A 16,614-nucleotide genomic window follows, 5' to 3' on the forward strand; every position below is an offset into this window, starting at 1 on the left:
AGGGCTCCCCTCAGCCGCTCTGTCCTCCTCCTTGGAACTGTGGATCCAATCCCTGGCTCTGCACTGCTCCCTCTCCAGGCTCTTCCTGAGGTCCTCCCTAAACCAGGTCCTTAGAAAATGGATCCTAGACATTCACTAACCCAGAGATTCCCAAACTTTTGCTGTCATGCTCCACCATCCTTCAGAGACCCATTCCCCCCCACACACCTCCCTCCCTCCAAGAAGAAACAGCAACTTCATGGATGGATCCCACATTGGCCAGGACACCTTAATGCTCCCAGCCCACGAACACTCCCTGCCTGGGCCATGCCCCGGGTGGGCAGCCCGAGTAGGACAAAAACAGCCCGTCTGCTCCCCTCCTGTGGCATTACCCATGGAACTCCCTCCCCCAAATCACCCACAGTCCACAGACTTCTCCAGACCCAGTGTGACCCCAGCACACACACCCAGCAGCCTGTGCAGGCAGGGAGGAACCACCTCCCAAGGGATGCACATGCACCAGCCCCCACAGAAGCAAGCAAATTGGAATGGGCCCCCCAACCTCACACAGGAAGCAGCCACATCTCACTGCTCCTTGCCACTCCCTCCTCATCGCTCCTCCAGCCCAGCAGCAGTGTTAGGGGCTGAGGTGTAGGTGGTCTGGCCTAGTGGTCACTGCTAGCCTGAGGTCCACATATCAGGGACTTCCTGGGGTTCCCTCCAGGGATAAATAAGGCACTTGGCCAACAAGAGGACCTCAGAGTACTGTCATTCTGGGTCTCTTGGGCGGTACTTCCTGCAGCACCTACTGTCCACAGTGCTCCCTGGCTGTGGCTCCACAGAGCCTCCCAGTGGCACTGAGGGAACATCAGCTGTCCCAGGCTCTGCAGAACCAGGTTCTAGTTAACAGAGTCTTACATCACTACCCTCTTCAGGGCACCTTTCCTCTGGGTGAGAGCTGGGTCCGGTATATCTGGGTGGTCTTGATGAAACCTTTTTACTAGGTCAGGAGCATGGACATTGGCAGTGGGTTCCTAGGAGCATTTTTCAGCACTGTAGCCACCCCCTCTGCAGTTTAGAGTTGAGGAAAGAAAGGACTATGTATTCCTCATGCCCTTGGACCTAGACATGGAGGGGCGGCCGTTGAGACTCACTGGCAACGGGGCCTCTGTGGAAATCTTCAGGAGGGTTTCATGGAAAACGGGATGTAAGTTAAGTGACTGAGGGACCTGCAATTCGAAGGTGATGGGGTTGATTTGCTGACAAATCTGGAAGGGTTCAAGGAACTGAGGGTCTAGCTTGCAGTTTGGCTTGTTCATATGGAGATGTTTTGCTGCAAGCCAGACCTTTCCACCCACCCTGAGAGCTGGGCCCTCCTGGTGTCAACAATCTGCGTACGGCTTGTAGACCCTTTTCATGACTTGGAGATGGTCCTTAAGCTCCTCCTGGTTATGGTGAATTTGTTGATTCCAGTCGGCAGTTGCTGGGTTTGGGGAGGTTGCTGTCAAGTCCAGGTGGAAGCTAGGGTGGAACCTGTCATTTGAAAAGAATTGACTGTGCCCTTGGAGGTGTGTTCAGCTTGTTGTATGATTACTAAGCTTAATGAAGGAGGCAGAGCCAGTTATCTTGATAGTAGTTAACAAAACACCATAGCTTTTGCTCTAATACTTGGTTCACTGGCTCTGTCTGCCCATGTGTCTGAGGATGGTACATGGAGGAGTTAAAAGCGTGAACTTCCTTTAGCCTGAGAGCTTCATGCCAAAAGTGTGAGACAAACTGTGGGGCTCAGTCCAATGTGATATGCTCTGGAAGTCCATCAAGACAGATCACATGAACTATTAGGAGTCGAACTGTTGTTTCAGCAGAGGACAGGCTGCTACAGGGGATGAAGTAGATCAACTGACCAAAATGGCGCACAATAATCAAGACCACTGTGTGGTTATGAGAGTCAGGGAGTTCCACGGTGATGTCCAAGGTGATGGAGGTCCAGGGTCTAGGTCAGTGATCTTCAACCTTTTTACGCATAAAAACACTTTTTGAATTTAAGTGCAACCCAGGAGCTACCCCTTCCCCTCCCCGAGGCCTTGCCCCTTTCCTGAAGCCCCAATCCGCTCACTCCACCCCACCCACTCTCTCCGTCACTCACTTTCCTTCATGCTAACTCACTTTCACCAGACTGGGGCAGGGGGTTGAGGTTCGGGAGGGGGTACCGTCTCTGGGCTGGGGACGAGGCATTTGGAGTGTGGGAGAGGGCTTCGGGCTGATCCTGGGGCAGGGAGCTGGAGTTCAGAAAGGTGTGAGGGGTGCAAGCTCTGGAAGGGAGTTTGGGTTCAGGAGCCTGGAACCAGAAGGTTTGGGCTAGGTGCATTCAGGAAGAGCCTTTGGCAGTATTCAGAGAGGAAGCTGATCCTCTTTTCCCACCAGAAGATGCCAGGCTTATGCTGCTCCAGTCAGGTGATGCCGAGTATTAGGGGGAAGTGTGGAGAATGGATCACATTGAACTATAGCACTTCCCAATGGCCCAGAATTATGGTCTCCAGCAGTGTTGTTCCTGCATCACTGACCCTGAAGACAGGAGGGGCCCATCTGTTCTTTCTACTAGAAATGAGGAAGGTTTTAAACATAGGGGAATTTGTAGCGCTTGAGCAACTTTAGCATCTGTGAAGTTATCAGTAGCCTCAAAATTGATCAGAGCCCACTGGGAGGCAAGCGGCTTGGCCCCGTCCATGGTATGTAACTATTCGTACTTGGAAGTGGGGGGAGGACTTTCATGTCCTGGATCGAGTTTCTCTTGAGGGCTGTGGGATTGTTCCAGAGCATAGTGACCTGGTGCTACCCAGACCAGACCCTGCCATGCTGCCTAGTCTCACTTATTTCTTGATTCCTTGTGGGCTGAGGTCTGCAACAGGCAAGAGGAGAGGGCACGTCCGGGTGCTGCATAGCTTATTGTGTCATTAACGGTCCTTTTCTGCTAGTGTCAAGAGTCAGTGGCCCAGATCAACCTGAATCATGGCTGGGCTGGGTAACATGTGGGCAAAGCAGTGGCAAGGTGCCCCTCTTCTCCTCCTTTCATTCACGCATAGGCGTCGACACCGTGGGGGCTCTGGAACTAGAGCATCCATGGGCAAAAAAGAGTGGATGCTCAGCACTCACCAGCGGCCCCACTGTTCAGCTCCTCTCCCTCGCCTCAGAGTGTCTCTCACCCGCCGGTGATCAGCTGTTCAGCATTGTGCAGGAGGTGCTGAGGGAGATGGGGTGGAGTGGGGTCAGGAAGAGGCAGGGCGGGGGTGAGGCCTTCGGAATGGGGTGGAGTGGGGGCGGATCCTGGGGTGGACCATGGGTCAAGCACCCCCCAAGGAAAACAGAAAGTTGGTGTTCTGCATTCACGCAGCCTGTTGTAGATGCGGAGAGAGAGTCAATGAATGCATCCAAGAGGGTTGTGATCTCAGTGTGGACTAGCTCATCCTTTACTTCCTTACTAAGTCCACAATTAAATGATGCAGTTGGGCTGCCTCATTCTACGCATCATGAGCTGTGAGTTGCTCAAACTTGTCAGCATGTGAGGCAGCTGCTCCTTGCCCTTGCTGGACCCTCCATAGTACAGCTTCCTCTGAACAACCATGATGAGAGTTGTCAAAAATTGCAGAAAAAGGCTTGCAGGAAGGCGTTCCAGTCTGTTAGCACCGAACTCACAGACCCATAGACTTTAAGGGAAGAAGGAACCGTCATGATCATCTAGTCTGACCTACTGCACATTGCAGGCATCAGAACCTCACCCCCCCACCCCACACACACCTGTAATGGACCCATAACCTCTGGCTGAGTTACTGAAGTCCTCCAATGATGATTTAAAGACTTCAAGTTACAGAGAATCCACCATTTACATTGCTTTAAACCAGCAAGTGACCCGTGCCCCATGCCGCAGAGGAAGGCTGTCCTGCTCCAGAAGTGGAGAGGCCCAATCCAGCATTTCTCCAGCAAGCAAACTGGTCACTCACTGCACCCTGGCATGGATGGTGGGATACATTCCAGGGTGGAGCAGGAATAGGATGTGGCATTGGTTCAGGAACCCCCTGGACCTCTTGTGGGTCCCATCAAAATGTTCAGGCAATGGTTCTGCAGTGCCCTGTTCATAGGGCAGCCTCCCAACCTGAGCCTGGAGCACAGAATTCTCTTCCTGGCACCTTGGTAGCTGCTCACAGAGTGACTGATTTTCTGCTATTAGCTGCACCACCTGGGGCCGCAGCAGATGGTTCTTGGTTTGGAGTTGTGTGACCCACTCCTGTAGATTCTGTACCACCTGGGGAGCAGTGGGTGATGGAGACCCACCTCTTCCATATCGCTATTAAAGAGCTCCCACAGAGTGGGGTGTAAGTAGGTCTGGGCAAACTATAAGGGAACGGGGCATAGGCGCTCTGGCCTAGCGGTCACCATTGGGCTGGGGTCCACACATCAGGGACGGTAGTTGGTGAGCAGGGGTCAGAGGAATTGCTAGAACCAGGTTCAATAAGCAAGAGTCGGGGTCAAAGTCAGGACAGGCTCGGAGACTGGAGATCAGAGGTAGTACCAGGCTAGAATTAGGAGACAAGAGGCAAGAGTCATGATCAGAATCAGACCAGGGTCAGAGACCAGAGATCAGAAAGTGAGGTGAGGTTTGGAGTTGCAGCAGGCCCAATATCTGTGCGGTTGCCCAGACAACTTCCTGGGGTTCATTCCAGGGTTAAATAGGGTGCTTGGCCAATCAGAGGGCCTCAGGCTACTGTCTCTCAGAGTCCCTTGGGCGGGAGCTGGAGCAGGACACCCAGACAGTGAGAGGCGCTCTCACCAACCAGTCAGGTCCTGGAAGCTGCCTGTTAATCCTGCTGTAGCCCACCCCCCAGGGGGTGGGATCCACAGTTTGAAAACCAATATGCTCTAGCCCATCCATCCTGCCAGCTGTTGGGGTCGGCATTTCCTATTCTGCTTGGCTGTGCTGGACTAAACTGTGCAGAACCTAGAGCAGGCCATGTGGAAAATGAAGGATTGAATGCCAATCTAGAGTCTCCAAACCATCATGTAGCTTCTGGTGCATAAAGTGTGAGTGGGAAGTGAGTGAGTAGAAGGGCACAAAAATACAGGCACAGGGAATTGTGGGACTGGCATTGGAGGACTATCTCAACATGATGTCAGGGTGGGTGGGTAAGGTCAAGGGTTAAGTAAAACTATGCCCCACGCTCCCATCCACACCATCACAGATTCATTGTGCCCCATGACACATGTTTAAGAGCTTTGAGTGTGGATGGAGGGGGAGGGGAGATGAGAATAACACACAGCAAGCCTGCAGTATGGAGATAGACATAGTTTTAGGCCTTGCAATGCTGAATGTGGCAATGCCTAAATACCTCTATCAACCTGACCTAAGGGCCAGTCATTCTCCCTTTTTGGTTTACAACTGTTCACTTACTGTTCTGAACCAGGTTTATTGATAGGGCATCAATCTAACTATTTACTTAATCTAAGTTGCTTCACCAAGCTGGGTATGCAATAGATCATTAGTTATCAAACCAAAACTATGGTGAGTTTTGGCTTTCGTATCATTTTCTCCCCTATACAGGTACATAAACATGTCATAGGTATTCTCAGCCCAAGGAATGTTTGTAAACTGTTTACATTGACTACTAGCTGTTTTCTATCAGTGGTGTGTGATTGGTGCCAAAATGTTGTGTCTGCTCCTCAACTGGATGAGTGAAACTTCTAGAAGAAGAAGACCACAGGCTGTACTGTGATTAATAAGGACCCAATAATGCATTTCTGGGACAAATTCATGAAACTTCTGAGATTGGAAAGTAATTGGAAGAGTCCCACGCAATCATCTGAATAGGGGGCCTGACCTCATGAACAGCAGCAAACAGAGTTGTAGCTGTTTGTCTGAGATTATTTGTAAATCTTTTTCCTTATTCAGCCAGTTCTACTATGAAGCCTCCACTTTGAAGAAATTAAGGTCGTATGAGGTCACCAGGTCTAGTGAATGAAATTTAATCAAGGAATTGCTGAAACTGTGAATTCACTACAAGAGCTGACCATTGATAGCCACACCCAACTGTATGGGGGGGATCATAGAATCATAGAATATCAAGGTTGGAAGGGACCTCAGGAGGTCATCTAGTCCAACCCCCTGCTCAAAGCAGGACCAATCCCCAATTACATCATCCTAGCCAGGGCTTTGTCAAGCCTGACCTTAAAAACCTTTAAGGAAGGGGATTCCCCCCCACCCCACCCCACCCCCAGGTAACCCATTCTAGTGCTTCACCACTCTCCTAGTGAAAAAGTTTTTTCCTAATATCCAACCTAAACCTCCCCCACTGCAACTTGAGACCATTAATCCTTGTTCTCTTATCTGCTACCACTGAGAACAGTTTAGATGCATCCTCTTTGGAACCCCCTTTCAGGTAGTTGAAAGCAGCTATCAAATCCCCCCTCATTCTTCTCTTCTGCAGACTAAACAATCCCAGTTCGCTCAGCCTCTCCTCATAAGTCATGTGCTCCAGCTCCCTAATCATTTTTGTTGCCCTCTGCTGGACTCTTTTCAATTTTTCCTTATCCTTCTTGTAGTGTGGGGCCCAAAACTGGACACAGTACTCCAGATTAGGCCTCACCAATGTCGAATAGAGGGGAATGATCACGTCCCTCGATCTGCTGGCAATGCCCCTACTTATACAGCCCAAAATACCATTAGCCTGCTTGGCAACAAGGGCACACTGTTGACTCATATCCAGCTTCTTGTGCACTGTAACCCCTAGGTCCTTTTTTGCAGAACTGCTGCCCAGCCATTCAGTCCCTAGTCTGTAGCAATGCATGGGATTCTTCCATCCTAAGTGCAGGACTCTGCACTTGTCCTTGTTGAACCTCATCAGATTTCTTTTGGCCCAACCCTCTAATTTGTCTAGGTCCCTCTATATCCTATCCCTATCCTCCAGCATATCTACCACTCCTCCCAGTTTAGTGTCATCTGCAAACTCGCTGAGGGTGCAGTCCACACCATCCTCCCGATCATTAAGATGGCTGTCATTTTGTGTGTTCATAGCAACCCCTGCACTGCAGACTATGGTCAACGTTGCCTCAGCATTTCCCTATGTGAAAGGGTCCCTTTTCAGCTCCTTACAGCTTTTTATCTGTCAGGCTGAATTCTTCTACATCTGGTCTCTACTTAAGATGATTTAAATTTGTTTTTAGTGAAAACAGATGAACCATTTGTGAGCACAGAAAGAAATAATACACTTGTACCATTATTAAAAAAAAATACAAACCAATTAACCAACAAACAAAAAACAACCCCCAAACCACCTTATCTTGAACACCAATAGCCTTTCTTGGGTTTGGTGCAGATATTAGATGTTTAGCATATGTTGGTTGCAGATGTGCTCTTAGATGGCACAGAGAAAATCTGTCTGGATTTGGCGTAGTTCTGAGAATTTATGAAATAAATGTGACACATACTGCAACTCCAGATATTCCAGTATCTTTGGGGGCTATATTGTATTTGATATTTAAAGTATGAAAATCTGCAAAAGCCATTGCACTGAATGCTTGTCATTGCACTGAATGGTGAGATAGGCCAGAGAGCCTGAACTGTAGAATATGCATAGCCCTATAAAATGAGGCATTATATTTATTATGATTTATACTAGTGTAGTGTTTAGAAGGCCAGGGTCACCCGGGGTGGGGGTGGGGGCAAGTGGGGCAATTTGCCCCAGGACCTGGATCCTGCAGGTGCCCCCACAAGAATATAGTATTCTATAGGATTGCAACTTTTTTTATGGAAGGGTCCCCCAAAATTGCTTTGCCCCAGGCTCCCTGAATCCTCTGGGTGGCCCTACAGAAGGCCCCTAATATGAGCTGGGTGAAACGTTATCATGGGTTGAGTTAAAATCCCAGGGAGGTTGAGAAGTATGAAGTCACCTTTCAGTTAACATAACAGTAAGCATAACCCCCCATCTAAGACAAAGTGTATTACTAGCCCCTTTCCCATCTTGTGAATAAAAGTCCTCATTCAGATGTGTGCATCAGTGCTATAACTAGGGTGCTGGGAGCGCTGCTGCACCCCCTGGCTTGAAGTGGTTTGCATCATATACCGGGTTTAAAGTTTGGTTGTATGGCTCTCAGCTCCCCCTCCCCCCATACAAATTGTTCCAGCACCCCTGTATGTGTGGCACCAGCTTGATGGCAAAGTGTAAACACATCAGGATGCAGAGCCAGGTATCAGTGGGCCAACCTGCGGTTTGTGTCTCTCATTGCATGTGGCCATTTTAAAGGGGTGTGATCTAAGATGAGATCAGAATACATAGTACAAGTAGTACAAGTAAATAGTATCTAAGGGCCTTGACAGCCCACTTTATCTCGAGGCATTCTCTCTCAATGACTGTGTATGTTTGTTCTTGGGGCAGCAACTTCTTTCTCAAGTGCAAAATGGGGTTGTCTCTGTTCAATTCCAGTGAAAGTGCAGCTCCCAGGCCCCATTCCAATGCACCCATTTGTAAGATGAACTCTTTACCAAAGTCTAGGCTGTAAAGTACCAGGGCACTGCAGAGAATTTGCTTTATTTCACCATATGCAGCTGCACAAACAGAGGTTCAGGGCATCTGTTGTGTATTTGGTTGTCATGGTTTTTGTTCCTATGGCAACTGAGTTAGATTAATAGGGCATAGCCTGGCCAGCTTCAGCCAGTTGGGTGAGTTCTGTGTCTGTAAATAAAATGGTAGTTTTGTTAGCTGTCTGCTCTCTGGCCTCAAGTGATTTCTTCCTAAACTGGTTGCCCCCAAGGATATAACAAGTGGCGATGATGGATGGGATTCCGGTGCTGCTCCAGTAACAGAAGGAAGTAGAAGTCAAGGTAAAGAACAAACAAACAAACAAACCTGCTTGTTTGCACTGACTGTGAAAGTGAAACTAAAAATCATGGCTACTCTGACCAGGCCACTAGAACCTTTTGATGAGAATATAGAGCAGTGGCATGTGTATACTGAGCGTTTTGAGCTTTTCGGTATTGCAAATGACATTACAGAAGCGAAGAAGGTGCCAATATTCTTAAGTGTTGTAGGGGCTAAAACCTACTCCCTGCTACGCAGCTTATTACGCCCTGTTAAGCCTGAGACTAAACCTTACAGTGACATTGTGGAAATCCTGGGGTCCCATTTTTCCCCAAAACCACTGGTAATTGCTGAAAGATATAGGTTCCACAAAAGAGACCAAAAAGAAGATGAAACAGTTGTACAATTTGTAGCAATTTTAAAAAAATCTAGCAGAACACTGTGAATTTAAAGAGATGTTAAATGATGCCCTGTGTGACAGGTTAGTGTGTGGCCTCTACAGTGAAGCTATACAGAAGTGCCTACTGACAGAGGTTCAGCTTACATTATAGAAGGCTGGTGATACTGCTGTCTCCATGGAACTGGCTACAAGGGAGGCGCAATACATCGGTGCATCCCCTAGGGTGCAAAAAGTGTCACAAGAACCGACCCACAAAACTGTGCAGAGTCAAGAATGTTACCGCTGTGATAAGCCGGGTCACCAGGCATCAGAATGATGGTGTAAGGACCTGGTGTGTCGACACCGTGGCAAAAAGGGACACATTGAGTGTGCCTGTAAACAAAAGAAAAAGAAGCCTGTGGTCTGGCCGACAAAAAGAGGAACCCTGCATACCCTAGAGCAGACCCAGGATGATCAAGGTGACACCTCATTGCAAGAGGAAGTGCCACTGCATGTTTTGTCTTTGGCAGTGGGCTAACATGAATACTGGGTAACCCCATTGTTGGATGGCAAACCTATACGCATGGAACTGGACACCGGTGAAGCCGTCTTGCTGGTCTCTGAGACTGTGTATAAAGAAAAGCTACAGCATCTTCCGCTTAAGGCAACAAAAACTGTTCTGAAGATGTATATGGGAGAAGCTGTGCCCGTGTTGGGCACTATTGATGTTAAGGTGGAGCTCAATGGACAGGCTGCTAAATTGCCACTGTTTGTGGTGAGAGGTAACTACCCAGCCTTAATGGGTAGGTCTTGGCTTGGGAAGATTCAACTGAACTGGGCAGAAGTGCACCGGATGACTAAAGAAGAAACCAGTCTAACCGCTATTCTAAGGAAACATGCTGCTGTTTTTGGAGATGATTTGGGATGTATGAAGGTGTAAGGGTCCGTGTATGGGTCTCCTTGTCAGGTGAGGGGTCGCTCTTTGCCTTCGGGGTGCCTGGGAACCAGGCCGCCCCACTACAGGAGGCTGAGTAGCAGTTCAGTCTGGAAGTCCACGCCCTAGATCAGGGCGGGGCAACAGGCAGTAGTCCTGGGCTCAGACCCTCAGGCAGGGCTGAGCAAACACACAGCAGTTCAGGGGCTCAGGCCCTCAGGCAGGGGCTGAGCAAATGAACAGTTCAAGTGTGTAAGGCCCACGCCCGAGCTCAGGGCGGGGCAGCAATAGGTACAGGGCTCAGACCCTCAGGCAGGGCTGAGCAGCAGTTTAAATTTGTAGAGCCCAAGCCCTAGCTCAGGGCGGGGCAGCAACACAGGTACAGGGCTCAGACCCTCAGGCAGGGCTGAGCAGCAGTTTAAGTCTGTAAAGCCCAAACCCTGGCTCAGGGCGGGGCAGCAACAGGTACAGGGCTCAGACCCTCAGGCAGGGCTGAGCAGCCCACAGGTAAGTCCAGGCTTCTAAGCCTGAGCATTGGGGATGAGGGGGAGACTGCCACCCATGAGGGGGGTGGCAGGGGGGACGAAGGCCCACCCACTCCACTGCGTCCCGGCCTGGGGCCCTAGCAGCGGCGTGGATCCGCTGCAGTCAGTGGGGATCCTGGCCGCAACACACTGACATAGGCTCAGTGTCGGCTACAGCCAGACTGGGGTTGGCTATCCCCGGGCCACTTCCAATCTCCCCCGCCATTGATATCTGTGTTGTCGTGGCTTCGGCAGGGGGGTCCACCAGCATCGGCTCCTCAGGATACGGGTGCACGGGAGGGCTTGACTCCTCCTCGGGGTACCGGGCTCGGGGCAGGCTCGGCCAGTCCTCCTCAGGGTACTGGGCTCGGGGCAGGCTCGGCCGGTCCTCCTCAGGGTACCGGGCTCGGGGCAGGCTCGGTCCAACAGGAGCTCGGGCACCAGCGTCTGTCCTCTCCAGCAGCCGGGCCCCAACTGAGCGCTTTGCCCGGGCCTTTATACTTCCTGTCCCGCCCCTTGACTTCCGGGGGGTGGGGACAGGCGGCGGTGGCTCCGTCCACTGAGGCGGCTGTTCTGGCTCGTCCCTCTCAGCTGCGGCTGGGAACCAGGCCGCCTCACTACACCCCCCCCCATGCAAGTCTGGCACCCGTGCAGCGGGGCCGGACCCGTCCATGCCTCCCAGCCGGGAAAGAAAGTCCGCATTCGCGTGGTCCTTCCCACCTCTTTGGAGGACCGTAAATGCGCAAGGCTGTAGCGCTAGGTACCACCTCTGCAGCCTCATGTTGTGGTCTTTCATTTGGGCCAACCATTGGAGTGCGGCATGGTCTGTCACCAGTGTGAACGGGGCTCCCAGGAGATAATACCGGAGGGCGTCGCACACCCTTTTTATAGCGAGGGCCTCTTTCTCCACCACTGCGTAGTTCTTCTCCCTGGGGAATAGTTTCCGGCTGATATAGATGACCGGGTGTTCTTCCCCATCGACCTCTTGGGAGAGGACCACGCCGAGTCCCGCCTCCAAGGTGTCGGTCTGGAGGATAAAGGCCCGATCAAAATCAGGGCTGCGGAGGACGGGTTCGCAGCAGAGGCTGTCCTTGAGGATCTGGAATGCCGCGTCGCACTTCTGGGTCCACCGTATCTGTCGGGGACTGTCCTTGGCCAGCAATCCGGTCAAGGGTGCTGCGATGGTCACGAACCGGGGGATGAAACGTCGATAGTAGCCAGCCAGCCCCAGGAACTGGCGTACCTAGCGCTTGGTAGTTGGCGGGGGGCAGGTGGCAATAGCCTGAACCTTCCCTATGAGGGGTTTTACCAGTCCATTGCCGACGGTATATCCCAGGTAGTTTGTTTCTTGCCACCCGATTCGACATTTCTTTGGGTTGGCTGTCAGCCCGGCAGCCCGCAGAGACCTCAGGACTGCGGCCACCCGGTTGAGGTGATCCTCCCATTGACGGCTATAAATGAGGACGTCATCCAGGTATGTGGCGGCGTAGTCCTGATGGGGCTGGAGAAGACGGTCCATCAGCCATTGAAATGTGGCCGGGGCCCCATGGAGGCCGAAGGGCATCCTGGTGAATTGGTACAGGCCCGTGGGGGTGGCAAAAGCGGTCTTCTCCCGGGAGGCTGGTTCGAGGGGGATCTGCCAATACCCCTTGCTCAGATCCAGAGTAGTGATGTATCGGGCTTCTCCCAACCGGCCGAGCAACTCATCTACTTGCGGCATCGGGTACACATCGAACTTTGAGATGGTGTTGACGTGCCTGAAATCAATGCAGAACCATCTGCTGCCATCTGGCTTGGGAACTAGGACAATTGGACTGCGCCATTCACTCTGGGCTTGTTCAATGACCCCTAAGTCCAACATGGCTCGTACCTCTTCCTCGACGATCGGCCGCATGTGGTAGGGCAAAGGCCTGGCTGCACCTCGGATCACCATGCCTGGTTCTGTCTGGATGGTGTGCTGGACAAGAGTGGTGCACCCCGGATGGGTTGTGAAGGTGTGGGGGAATGCCAACAAGAGAGACTGGGTTTGTTTAAGTTGCTCTGTCGTCAGGGTCGGTCCGAGCTGGGGGCCTTCGGAGTCCACTGGTTCTGCCACCTGGGGGCCCAGCTCAGGGTCCGGCGGGTAGGGGGTAATCAACAGCCCCTCTCGCTCTTGCCATGGTTTCAGAAGGTTTACGTGGTAGTGTTGCTTCTTTTTTCGCCGGTCGGGCTGGTAGATTTCATACGTGACAGGCCCGGCCCGTCGGATCACCTCGTATGGCCCTTGCCACTGGGCCAGAATCTTTGATTCACTAGACGGGAGGAGGAGTAGGACCCGGTCCCCGGGTTGGAATTCGCGAGTCTGCACCCCGTGATTGTAGGTTTGTGCCTGAGACTCCTGGGCGTCTTTCAGATTCTCGCGGGCGAGGGCCCCCGCCTGGGCCAGGCGCTCCTGAAGCTGCAGCACGTATTTCAAGAGGCCTTGGGCAGGGGATGGGGCTTGCTCCCATGTCTCTAGCATCAGGTCCAGGAGGCCTCGGGGCCGTCAGCCGTATAGTAACTCGAATGGGGAGAACTTCGTGGAAGACTGCGGGACCTCCCGGATCGCCAGGAGCAGTGGGGGTAGTAACTGGTCCCAGCGTCGGAGGTCGTCCGGGGGAAACTTCCGTAACATGCTCTTAAGGGTTCAATTAAAGCGTTCGACCAGCCCGTCGGTCTGCGGATGGTAAACGGACGTATGCAGCTGCTTAATCCCTAGGACTTCACATACTTGCCGTAATAGCCGAGCGGTGAAGTTGGTACCCTGATCCGTCAGGATTTCTCGGGGCAAACCGATGCGGGCAAAGATTTTCACGAGCTCGTTGGCGATGCTACGGGCCGTGATATTCCGGAGGGGTACCGCCTCGGGGAACCGGGTAGCATAGTCCAGCAGGACCAGTATATACTGGAAGCCAGCCGCACTCTTGGGGAGCGGGCCCACCAAGTCCATGGCCACCCGCTCGACGGGGGTTTCAATCAATGGCATGGGAATCAACGGCGCCTTTGGGGTCTGGGCTGGTGCAGCCAACTGGCAGTCGGGGCAGGACCGGCAGTAAGTCCGTATCTCCTGATGCACGCCAGGCCAAAACAAGCGCGTCAAAATCCGGGACAACGTTTTCTCCTGGCCGAGGTGTCCAGCCGCCGGGACGTCATGGGCTAGCTTCATGACGGCTCATCGGTGACACTGGGGAACGAGAAGCTGGGTCTGAAACTCCCCTGTCCGGGGGTCCTTCTCCACCCGGTACAGGCGTTCCTGCCGTAACTCGAAGTGGGGCCATTGGGTGGCCTGGCGAGAGTCTATGATGGTGCCGTTGACGACGGCCACCTGTTCATACAGCCGCTTGAGGCTGGGGTCGGCCCGCTGGTCGCGGCAAAAGTCCGTCTGAAGTGGGGGGCCCTCTAGGGTCCCTGAAGGGGAGTCCTCTGACTTGTTCGGCTGCTCGGGGGGGGGAGTTCGGACATTTCCTCCTCGCCCTCTATGGCCTCCGGCAGCTCTGCTTCCCAGGCCGGCGTGATCCTCGGGCATTCCCCAGCGTGGCAGTGGAGGACATCCGAAAACTCGGGCCAGTCGCGGCCCAGGATCACTGGGTACGCCAGGTGCAGGGCGAGGCCCACTACCATCAGTCGGGTGACCCCTTCTATTGTTAGCTGGGCCTGAGCACTGGGGTACGGCCGAGTATCCCCGTGGATGCATTGCACCCGGATCGTTCCCAGGTGGGGGTTGGCCCGGGGCCCCAAGCTCTGGCGGACCAGCGTCTGACCGCAGCCGGAATCGATGAAAGCCACCGTTGGGGACCCCTCCAGGACCACGGGCACCGTGATTCTGGCGGCCTGGGGATGCCGGGCGCGGCCTTCCCCGTAGTAAACTTGGCCGAAGTGGCACTCCATCATCGGGCAGTCCCGGGGTAGGTGTCCATACTCCCCGCAGGAGAAGCAGGGTCCCAGCTCAGTTCGGCCTGGCTGGGGACGTCTTCCTGCGGCTTCCCTGGGAGAGTCCCGGGGGGTCCCCCGCTTTAGGGGAGGTGCGGTGGGCGCGGGTCGCACCGGGGACCCCGTGGGTCAGCCTCGGGCCCCCGGGGGGACTCTCGGGAGTCCGTCCGGGCCAGGGGGGCCCTCCTCTCGGGATTGGGGTGACCCACCCCGGGGGTGGCGACTCGCGGGGTCAGGGCCACGGCCGCCTCTGCCGCCAGGAAGTTCTCCATTAAGGAGACGGCAGTCGCCAGCGTCGAGGGCCGATGGTGGAGGACCCAGGCTCTTCCCCGTGGCGGGAGTATACGGAGGAATTGTTCCAACACTATTTGCTCCGTGAGTTCCTCTGGCGTTCGGGTCTCAGGTTGTAGCCACCGCTTACATGTCTCCCTGAGCTCCTGGGCCACCATCCGGGGCCGGCCCCCCGTGGGGTAGGTCAAGCCCCTAAACCGCTGGCGGAAGGTTTCCGGGCTCACGTCCAGGGCGTCCAGAATTGCCGCTTTTACTTGGTGGTAATCTTGGGGCAGCCTCAGTAGACAGGCCCCGGTAGACCATCTGGGCGGTCCCTGTCAGGTACGGGGCCAAGAGGGACGCCCACTGGTGCGGAGCCCACCCTGCGATGACGGCGACTCGCTTGAATGTTACCAGGAAGGCCTCTGGGTCGTCACTGGGGCTCATCTTGGTCAGCCGGATGGGTGGGGTCGGCCACGGTGCCCCCTCGGAGCTCCTCGGCTGGGGCTCCGCGGGCCGGGGCAGTGCCGCGGCCAGCTGGTGGAGGCATTCCCTCTGGAAGTCCCGATGTCGTGTGGCCAGGTCTTGCATCAGCTGGTGCTGCTGGGCTCCCAGCTGTTCAACCAGCTGCTGCTGTTGCTGTTGTTGGGCGGCCTGCTGCTCTTGCTGTTGCTGGAGCTGGGCCGCCTGCTGTCGCTCCTGGCTTTCAGTCAGGAAGGCGAAGAGCTGAGACAGATCCATGTCTCGGGGTGGGATTCGCTCCCCCCCAGGTCCCCTCTCAGAGGGGTCAAGGGCCAGTGCCCACATAGCTGGGAAAGAGTCCCTGGTCAGGTACCACGTGTAAGGGTCCATGTACACGTCCCCTTGTCAGGTGAGGGGTCGCTCTTCGCCTTCGGGGTGCCTGGGAACCAGGCCGCCCCACTACAGGAGGCTGAGTAGCAGTTCAGTCTGGAAGTCCACGCCCTAGATCAGGGCGGGGCAACAGGCAGTAGTCCTGGGCTCAGACCCTCAGGCAGGGCTGAGCAAACACACAGCAGTTCAGGGGCTCAGGCCCTCAGGCAGGGGCTGAGCAAATGAACGGTTCAAGTCTGTAAGGCCCACGCCCGAGCTCAGGGCGGGGCAGCAACACAGGCACAGGGCTCAGACCCTCAGGCAGGGCTGAGCAGCAGTTTAAGTTTGTAAAGCCCAAGCCCTGGCTCAGGGCGGGGCAGCAACAGGTACAGGGCTCAGACCCTCAGGCAGGGCTGAGCAGCCCACAGGTAAATCCAGGCTTCTAAGCCTGAGCGTTGGGGGTGAGGGGGAGACTGCCACCCGTGAGAGGGGTGGCAGGGGGGACGCAGGCCCACCCACTCCACTGCGTCCCGGCCCGGGGCCCTAGCAGCGGCGTGGATCTGCTGCAGTCAGTGGGGATCCTGGCCGCAACACACTGACAGGCTCAGTGTCGGCTACAGCCAGACTGGGGTTGGCTATCCCCGGGCCACTTTCAATCTCCCCCTCCACTGGTACGTGTGTTGTCGTGGCTTCGGCAGGGGGGTCCACCAGCATCAGCTCCTCAGGATACGGGTGCACGGGAGGGCTCGACTCCTCCTCGGGGTACCAGAGTCAGGGCAGGCTCGGCGAGTCCTCCTCAGGGTGCCGGGCTCGGGGCAGGCTCGGCCAGTCCTCCTCAGGGTGCCGGGCTCGGGGCAGGCTCGGCCAGTCCTCCTCAGGGTGCCGGGCTCGGGGAAGGCTCGG

Source organism: Mauremys mutica, chromosome 1 (genome assembly GCF_020497125.1).
Source record: "Mauremys mutica isolate MM-2020 ecotype Southern chromosome 1, ASM2049712v1, whole genome shotgun sequence".
Classification (NCBI taxonomy): Eukaryota; Metazoa; Chordata; order Testudines; family Geoemydidae; genus Mauremys; species Mauremys mutica.